This window comes from Bison bison, unplaced genomic scaffold, assembly GCF_000754665.1.
Source record: "Bison bison bison isolate TAMUID 2011002044 unplaced genomic scaffold, Bison_UMD1.0 scf7180017864492, whole genome shotgun sequence".
Lineage (NCBI taxonomy): Eukaryota > Metazoa > Chordata > Mammalia > Artiodactyla > Bovidae > Bison > Bison bison.
In genome coordinates, this window is record NW_011495051.1 from 8,249,771 (window position 1) to 8,259,845 (window position 10,075).

The window sequence follows — 10,075 nt, forward strand, 5'->3', positions numbered from 1 at the left end:
TTTCTAGTCAAGGATACTGGAGTGGGTTGCTATTTCCTTCTGCAGGGGATTTTCCCAGCCCAGGGATCGATTGCATTGACAAGCAGATTTTTTACCACTGAACCACCAGGGAAATCCATTAGTAACTAAGAGAAACTGATTTCTCACTCATGTACAAGAATTTCAGAGAAAACTGAACCTGGTTAAGAAGGATCACTTACACTTCAGTCCAGGCTCCTGTCTATCTATCTATTCATACATACATCTACCTAAATATTTCACTTTTCCTAAGGACAAGGCATTCTCTTACAAAACCCAGTAGAATGGTCAAAATCGGCAAATCTACAAACCTTAATCAGATTTTACCAACTGTCCCATTGCCGACTTTGACAGCAGAAGAAAACCCCAGCTTGCTGTATTTACTTGTCTTTTTAGTTACCTTCAATCAGGACAGTTTCGGAAGCTTTGTCTTTTGTAACCCTGACATTTTGGAAAAATATATGTCAGTCATTTGGAAGCACGTCCTTCAGCAGAAGTTTGGTGTTTTCTCATGATTAGATTCAGGTTATGGATTTTTTTTTTTTTTTGGCAGAAATACCAAAGAATTGATAGGTCTTTCTCAATTAGTTCTGTCAGTAACAATGTTAACTGATCACTTGGAGATAGGGGCAAAGTTTCTCCATTTTAAAGTAACTATTTCCTCCTTTGAAGTTAAGTATCTTGTGGGGAGGTCCTTTGAGACTGCAAACAATTCTGTTACTCATCAAATTTACTCATTTAGCATCCATTCTTGTCTGAATAAATTAATACTGGGTATTTTTAAGAAAATTCAGATGATATCACACCATTTCATTTGTAAGTACTCTCCTTTTTATCTTTTTTTTTTTTTTTTAAAGAGCAACACTTAAAAAAAAAACTTAACCACAATATTGTGATCGTACTTACATGTTTATCGGAAGTATCAGTCTGTTAAAATTCCCCCATCAGGTGTTTTTCAATTGAAGTACAGTTGAGTTACAATGTTGCATCAGTTTCAGATATCAGTTTTTTTTTCTTTCTTTCTTTGATGTGTTTGAGTGAGAATCTAAAGGAGATCCTCACATGGCATTTTGTTAACCAATCTCTGAAATATTGCTTAGCAAGTTTGTCTAACCTGGTTAAACAATAGGTTTAAACCAGGTTAAACCTATTTAACCTTGTTTTATAAGATTTCCTTTCCCTCTTTCTTTCTTGTTTTTTTTTTTTTTGGTAATTCATTCACATAAGAAGTTAGGTTGGGATTTCCCTGGTGGCCCAGTTGTTGGGACTTGGGATTCCATACTTGCAAGTGGCATGAGTTTGATCCCTGATGAGAGATCTAAGACCGCATGTGCTTCGAGGTGGGGGCCAAAAAAAAAAAGGACCAGGCTGTTTGCTCTGCAGTTTCCCCTAGTTTGGTATTGGCTGATGGCATCTCCTTATTATGTCATTTAACGTTTGTCTTTTTCCCCAGTCAAATTCAAAAATGGAAAGAGATTCAATTCTTTCTAAGTGGTGCTGGAAACTCTCACCAGGGGGATATAAAGTCTGGCTGTCTTCGTTACTGAGGACTATCAAGGGTTCACATGCCATCAGCCTGATCCTGCCTTTGTAAATTTTCCTTTGACTGTCCCCTACTGGTTTGATAATCTGTGGACTGGTGCTTAGACCTGTCACTTCATTAGCCATCTTCTTATTCTCACATTCTGGCCATCTTTTTCATTTGTCTACAAAGCAAATGTACTCCCCCAGATTCAGACATCTGAATCAGATGTACCACTTTCAGATGTACCACTTTTCCCTAAGTGTCTTGTCCAAGAATAGTGAAATTTGTATGAAAGGGGAATGAATTTGGGTAGGTGTGACTCATTGTCGGTGGCATTTTGGGTGTTAGTTTTAAAAGTGCATACTCTATCTAAAATGGAAAAAAAAAAAAAGAAAGAAAAACCAGATCTGAACCTCAACTCCAACACTTGACAACCCAAGTAGACTTTCAGCAAGTCACCTGACAAGTCTTAGCTGGTTTCATTGTCTGTAAAATTGTAGTTCATAATCCTAACCTCAAATCCAAGATGGCCCTGGCATTTTGGAAAACAGTTTGGCAGTTTCTTAGAGAGGCAAACCTAAACTTACTATGGTCTTCCCTTGTGGCTCAGCTGGTAAATAACCCGCCTGCAATGCTTGAGACCTGGGTTTGATCCCTGGGTTGGGAAGATCCCCCAGAGAAGGGAAAGTTACCCACTCCAATATTCTGGCCTGGAGAATTCCATGGACTGTATAGTCCATGGGGTCACAAAAAGTTGGACACGACTGAACGACTTTCACTTTCAAATTTACCATGCGGCCTAGAAATTTCACTCCAGGTATCTACCCAAGAGAAATGAACAGGTGTGTCCACAGAGACTTATCTGTGTATACATATAGCAGCATTTTTCATAATAGTTCCAAAGTGGAAACAACTCAAATGTCCATCAGCTGATGAATGGATCAACATGATGTGGTTCACCCATATGATAGAGTATAACTCAACAATAAAAAAGGAACAAAATACTGACATGATAATACAATGGCACCCAAAATAATTATGCTTAGTGAAAGAAGTCAGACACAAAATATCGTAAATTATATGGTCCATTATGGGCTTCCCTGGGGGCTCAGTGGTAAAGAACTCTCCTGCAATGCAGGAGATGCAAGAGATTCAAGTTCAATTCCTGGGTCGGAAAGATCCCCTTGAGGAGAAGATAGCACCCACTCCAGTATTCTTGCTTGAAAACTCCCATGGACAGAGGAGCCTCATGGGCTACAGTCCATGGTGTCCGAAAGAGTCAGACAGGACTGACCAACCAAACACAACACAGCACATGGCCCATTTTGTGAAATGTCCATAAGAGGCAAATCTATGGAGACAAAAAGTAGCTTGGTGGTTTCATGGGGTTGAAGGTAGGAATGGGGATTAATTGGAACTGGGCATGAAGATTCTTCTTGGAGTGATGGAAATATTCTAAAACTGGATTGTGATGATAATTGCACAACTTGGCAAATTTACTAAGGAAACAGTGATTCCTATGCTTAGAATGGGTGAAAATTTTGTGGCCTATACATTTTACTTCAATAAGCTTATTCAAAAAGAATTCCAAAGTCTCAAATACATATTGAACCCTCTGTTTTATTCCTACCCTCAGTGATCTTAGGACTTCCCAGGTGGCACAATGGTAAAGAATCCACCTGCCAATGCAGGAGACAGAGGTTTGATCCCTGGGTTTTGAAGATCCCCTGGAGTAGGAAATGGCAACCCACTCCAGTATTCTTGCCTGGAAAATTCCATGGATAGAGGAGCTAGGTGGGCTACCGTCCTTGAGGTCGTAAAAAGTCGGACACAACTGAGCACACATATACTCAGAGATCTTACATGCTAGTAGGGGAGACAGGCCCTAAATGCAAATATATAATACAGTTTAGGAAGTTTCCTTAATGGAAAACAGTATGGAGGTTCCTCAAAGGATTAAAAATAGAACTGTCATATGATCCAGCAATCTCACTTCTGGGTATATATCCAAAGGAAATGAAATCAGTATCTTGAAGAAATATCTGCTCCAACATGCTCACTGCAGTATTACTCAGAGTAGCCGAGATATGGAAACAACCTAAGCATTCATCAATGGATGAATGAATAAAGAGAACGTGATAAATGGCTTTCCTTGGTGATCGAGTGGTTGGGAGTCCATGTTTCCACTGCAAGGGGCATGGGTTCAATCCCTGGACAGGGAAGTAAGATCCCACAGGCCACACAGTGTAGCCAAAAAGAAAGAAGAAGGAAATGAAAAAGGAAAAGAAAACATCACACACACATATATACACAGGGAATATAATTCAGCCACAAAGGAAATCCTGCCATTTCCAACAACATGGATGAGCCTGTAGGACCTCATACTAAGTGAAATAAGCCGAACAGAGAAAGACAGATATTGTATGATTTCATTTACATGTGAAATCTAAAAAGCTCAAACTCGCAGTAGAGAGTAAGACAGTGGTTACTGAGGGCTGGAGGATAATGAGTAAATGTTGGTCAAAGGATTCAAACTTTAAGTTATTAGATGAGTAAATTCTGAGGATCTAATTAATGTACAGTGGTAATTATAGTTAATGATACTGTAACCTGTAGTTGGACAGTAGTGTTCTCAGCACACACACAAAAAATGGTAACGAGGGTAGTCCTTGGCAGGCCAGTGGATGAGACTCTGAGCTTCCGCTGCATGGGGTGTGGGTTGGCTCCCTGGTTGAGGAACTAAGATCCCACATGCTATGCAGTATAACCAAAAAGTAAATAAATAAATAAATAAGGTAACTAAGTGAGGTGATGAATGCATTAATAGCCTGATTGTGGTAATCATTTCATAAAGGATACATATATCATATCATTGCATTGTACACCTTAAATACATGCAATTTTTATTTGTCAATTATGCTTTAATAAAACTGGGGAAATGCTTCTTAAGGACTTTCCAGGTGGTGCTAGTGGTAAAGAACCTGCCTGCCAATGCAAGAGATGCAGGTTCGATCCCTGGCTTGGGAAGATCTCCTGGCAGAGGGTGTGGAAACCCACCCCAGTATTCTTGCCTGGAGAATCCCAGGGACAGAGGAGCCTGGCAGGCTACAGTCCATAGGGTCAAAAAGAGTCAGACACGACTGAAACGCCTCAGCACACACACATACCTGCAGTTCTTCTTAAACTTCTCAAGTAGAGAGGATGTGAAAAAAGTACAGTTACCTACCAGGGCCTGCAGGATCTAACTCCAGGGCCCAGGTCTCGGCATTTTCATGCTGGAACCCTCCTAATGTGACCCATTCATTACTTACAGTTTCAAAATGCTGATTTGGGGCTGGCACCAAGATATTGCCCAGAGGAAATATGGCCAGGACAAGACCATTGCTTTGTCACTTCCATGGAGCTAAATTGGTCCTTCTCATCCAGGGTGATTCCACATCCCCACGGGACCTTTGGCTATGTCTGAGACATTTTTGGTTGACCCACCTGGGGGTGGAGCTGCTGCTGGCATTTAGTGGGTAGAGCTCAGTGATGTCGTTAGTCATACTGCAATGCACAGGACAGTCTCCCATGATAAAGGCTTATTCGGCTCCAACTGTCAGTGGTACCTAGGTGGAGGAGGGGTGCCTGCCCCTCCAGCTCCTTCTACCTGGTCAGGCCGGTTCACCTGGGAGAGTGGGGGAATGCCTCACTTTGCCAGGCATTTGTAATAACTTGGTGATTGCCTTTGGAGAGGCAGTTGTGGCTAATTAGTGGTCATTTCCAGGAAGGAGGGCCTTCGTGTGATTTAATGACCAGGGCAGGCTCCATTCTCATCCCTGCTCAGTGTGGTGAGGATGATTTTCTTTGCAGCTCAGGGGCAGATGTGGTGTGTTTTCACTTTGTGCGCCAGAAGGTGAGTGATGCCCAGAGGTCCGAGTGCTGTTTTTCTTTAGGGACTGGTGGCTACAAATGAGAGATGACCATGGGATCCAGAGAAGTTGAGGAGTGCTGGGGTGGGCCGAGAGAGGCAAGATGGGACCCTATATGTCTTGGAAGGAAGAAAGGATGGAGGCCCAAGCTTTAAGTGGGTGACAGAACTGGAAAGACGTACCCTGGATCAAAGCACTCATTCTAGGAGTGGAATTACTTAGGTCAGAGGGCAGGAATATGCTTAGCCTTAGTAGATATCACCAAATCATTTTCCAAAGTGACTGTTCTCTTTGGGCTCCCCCAGCAACACAGGAGAATTCTGATCTTGCTGAAACTGAAAAGCTTTTCTTTTTCCATTTTAGCCACCCTAGCATGCCTGGGTGTATGTGGGAGCTGATGTCACACTGAGGTTTCATTTTGCATTTTCCTGATGACTAATGAAACTGAGTAGCTTCCCATTCTGGCTGTTTGGATATCCTCTTTTGTGAAGTGCCTGTTCAACTCTTTTGTTTACTTAAGAAGAAGACAAGCAATCTCTTCATTACTGAAGTCTGTATTTTAGACACAAGTCCTTGATTAACAGACATATGTCTGTGGCTTTGTCTTTTAGTTTGGCTTAGAGGTAAAGAATCTGCTGGCCAAGCAGAAGATGCGGGTTCCATCCCTGGGTTGGGAAGATCCTTTGGAGAAGGAAATGACAACCCACTTCAGTATTCTTCCCTGCGAAGTTCCATGGACAGAAGAGCTTGGTGGGCTATAGCCCATGGGGTCACAAAAGCATCGGACATGACTTAGCAACTGCTGCTGCTGCTGCGTCGCTTCGGTCATGTCCGACTCTGTGCGACCTCATAGATGGCAGCCCACTAGGCTCCCCCGTCCTTGAGATTCTCCAGGCAAGAACACTGGAGTGGGTTGCCATTTCCTTCTCCAATGCATGAAAGTGAAAAGTGAAAGTGAAAAGTGAAAGTGAAGTCGCTCAGTCGTGTCCGACTCTTTGCGACCCCATGGACTGCAGCCTACCAGGCTCCTCTGTCCATAGGATTTTCCAGGCAAGAGTACTGGAGTGGGGTGCCATTGCCTTCTCCGACTTAGCAACTAAACAACAAGATGAACAAAGTCATCTTAATACAGACTAGCATATTTTCCTTTATGATTAAAATGATTTATGTCATGTTAAATACTTGCCTACTACAAAGTCACAAAGATGTTCTGTGTCTATCTTGACATTGCTTTCCCATTTGGGTTTCCCTGGAGGCTCAGATGGTAAAAAATCTACCGCAATGTGGGAGACCCAGATTTAATCCCTGGGTCTGGAACATCCCTTGGAAAAGGGAATGGCAACCCACTCTAATATTCTTGCCTGGAGATTTCCATGGACAGAGGAGCCTGGCAGGCTACGGTCCATGGGGTCAAAAAGAGTCAGACACAACTGAGCAACGAACACTTTAGATCTGCAAGACATCTGGAACTGAGTTTTGTATATGGTATGAGGTAGGGATCAAAGTTCACTTTCTTCCATAGGATCATCCAGTGATTCCAGCATCATTCACTAAAAAGGCCATCCTTTCACCGATGCTCTGCCAGCTGTTTTTGTTTGACATAAATAATATAGCCACATGGTCCAGCATTCCAAAAGGGCCAAAAGATTCAGAAAAAATTCCTCTGCCAGTAGCTTCCACTCTGCTAATTAACATCCCTTATCTCCAGAGATAGCATCCCTTATCTCAAGAAACTTATCCATATCTTATTTCTTTCCCAAGATTTTACATGTAAACCAGTAAATATACATAATTCCTTCCTTCCTTCCATTTTTACATAAACAGTAGCACACTAAGGGTTCTGTCCTCCATGTCTTCTTTTTTTCTCTCTCTACTTACAGATAAGAAAACAGTCTTTAGGATATTATGTAGAAAAATATCCTTTTTTTTTTGTTAATGTGGAGTTTGTCACTGTATGAATGGGAAGCCATTCTTTTAAACTAATCCCCACTGGTGGGGATTAGATTCTTCCCAGTATATTGCTACAGACAAGGCTTAATGTGGGGCTGCGTCCACTTTTCTCTCTCTCTCTCTTTTTTTCTTTTTTGCTGAACCTCAAGGTTTTTGAGATCATAGTTCCCTGATCAGAGCTCAAACCTGGAACACTGGCGCTGAGAGGGCCAAGTCCTAACAACTGGCTGCCAGCAAATTCCCCACTTCTCATTTTGCATATGTTTGTGAGTACATTTTAGGAGAAATTCCTGGAAGTAGAATAGCTGAATAAAAGGGTGTCTGCCTTTGTTCCGATGAATATTTGCAGACTGAGCATTTAATATAGAGGAAGAGCCATCGTGCCCTTACTCACGCAGGGCTCCTTGAGCTTTTGTTCTATGCCAGCTACATCTTGGGCACTTTGTTAGATGATGGCAAAAAGTTATCACCCCAAAATGTGTGATCCCCAGCTGAGGCATAGGCTGTGAAAGAAAGAGCCTATCAACTCGAAGGCCTGTGGCGGGTGTTGACACGATGTGAGTTCTGCCTAGTGTTCTAATCTAGAAAGATGGTACTGATGAATCTATTTGCAGGGCAGAAATGGAGGCACAGGACTTCCCTGGTGGCTCAGACAGTAAAGCGTCTGCCTACAATGCGGGAGACCTGGTTTCAATCCCTGGGTGGGGAAGACCCCCTGGAGAAGGCGATGGCACCCCACTCCAGTATTCTTGCCTGGAAAATCCCATGGACAGAAGAGCCTGGTAGGCTACAGTCCATGGGGTCGCAAAGAGTCGGACACAACTGAGTGACTTCACTTTCACTAATGGAGACACAGACATGAAGAACAGACTTGTGGACACAGTGTGGGAAAGGAGAGTGGGGGGTGCATTGAGAGGGTAGCATTAAAACATATACGTTACCATATGTAAAACTAGATAGCCAGTGGGAATTTGCTGTATGTCTCAGGGAGCTCAAAAACTGTGACAACCTAGATGGTTGGGATGGTGTGGGAGGCAGGAGGGAGGTTCAAGAGGAAAGATACATATATATACCTATGACTAATTCATGTTGATGTATGGCAGACACCAATACAATACTGCAAAACAATTATCCTCCAATATAAATTTATTTTTTAAAAAGCCTATTGGGACTTCCCTGGTGGTACAGTGATTAAGACTTTGCCTTTCAATGCAAGGAGGTGCAGGTTTGATCCCTGGTTAGGGAACTAAGATCCCACATGACTTGTGGCCATAAAACCAAAACATAAAACAGAAGCAGTATTGTAACAAATTCAAGGAAGACTTAAGAAAAGAAATGAAACTTAAAAAAAAAGCCTATCAAGACAGCTGATAGTGTTGGGGGAGGTCAGGAAAGGCTCCTTGAAGGAAGTGATGGGTGAGTCAAAATAGAAAGAATGACTAATGATTCTCTAAGCAGGAGAAGTGAACACATGGAGCAGCAGGCTAAAACAACAGCAAGTTCTGAAACTTTACAATATTTTTTTATGGCTGGATAACAAAAAAGCCCTCAGTCTACTGGCTTAGAACACTACCAGCCATGTATTATCACTCAATGGTTTCAATAGGCTGGGGATCAGAAAGCAGCAAAGTGAACGGTTCCAGCTTGAGGTGTCTCAGAGAATACAGTCAGATATTGGCTGGTGTTACAATCATCTGAAGGCTTGACTGGGGCTGGAGGAACTACTTTCAAAGTGGCTTACTCACCTGGCTGACAAACTGGTTCCTCTTCCCATGGCCCCCCCACAAAGCTGCGTGAGCATCCTCATGACATGATGGCTGGCTTCCCCCAAGAGAACAAGGTGGCTTTTGTGGTCTAGACTCAGAAGTCCTTTTTATACTGTTCATGGAGTTCTTGCATATAGTCAAAGCTATGTTCCTTTCAGTAGTCACGTACGGATATGAGAGTTGGACCACAACGAAGGCTGAGAGCTGAAGAAGTGATGCTTTCGAACTGTGGTGCTAGAAAAGACTCTTGAGAGTTCCTTGGACTACAAGGAGATAAAACCAGTCAATCCTAAAGGAAATCAATCCTGAATATTCATTGGAAGGACTGATGCTGAAGCTGAAGCTCCAATACTTTGGCCACCTGATGTGAAGAGCCGACTCATTGGAAAAGACCCTGATGCTGGGAAAGACTAAGGGCAAAAGGAGAAAAGGGCAGCAGAGGATGAGATGGTTGGAAAGCATTACTGACTCAATGGACATGAACTTGGGCAAACTCTGAGAGATAGTGAAGGACAGGGAGGCCTGGTGTGCTGCAGTCCATGGGGCCACAAAGAGTCGGACATGACTGAGTGACTAAACAACAACAACAGCTCAGAAGTCCTGGACCTTCGCTTCCACCATGCTCTCTTGGCCGTAGAGACTGGCCCTGGTTCTTCTTGGAGAGGATTCCAGAAGGGCGTGAGTACTGAGAGGCAAGGAATGTTGGAGGGCCCTGTAGGAGGTGGGCTTCTTCAGTTCTTAGACAGGAAGGAGTGGGGAGCCTCTAGGATGTAGCTCAGCTGGGTGAACCAAGGGATGAGTAGCAAAAGCTGAAGTGGTTGGAGCTAGGCCTGGAGGGGTTGGATTTATCCTAAGAGCCCTGAGAAGCCATTCAGGTGTCTTCAGTAGGATAGAGAGGAAGTGAT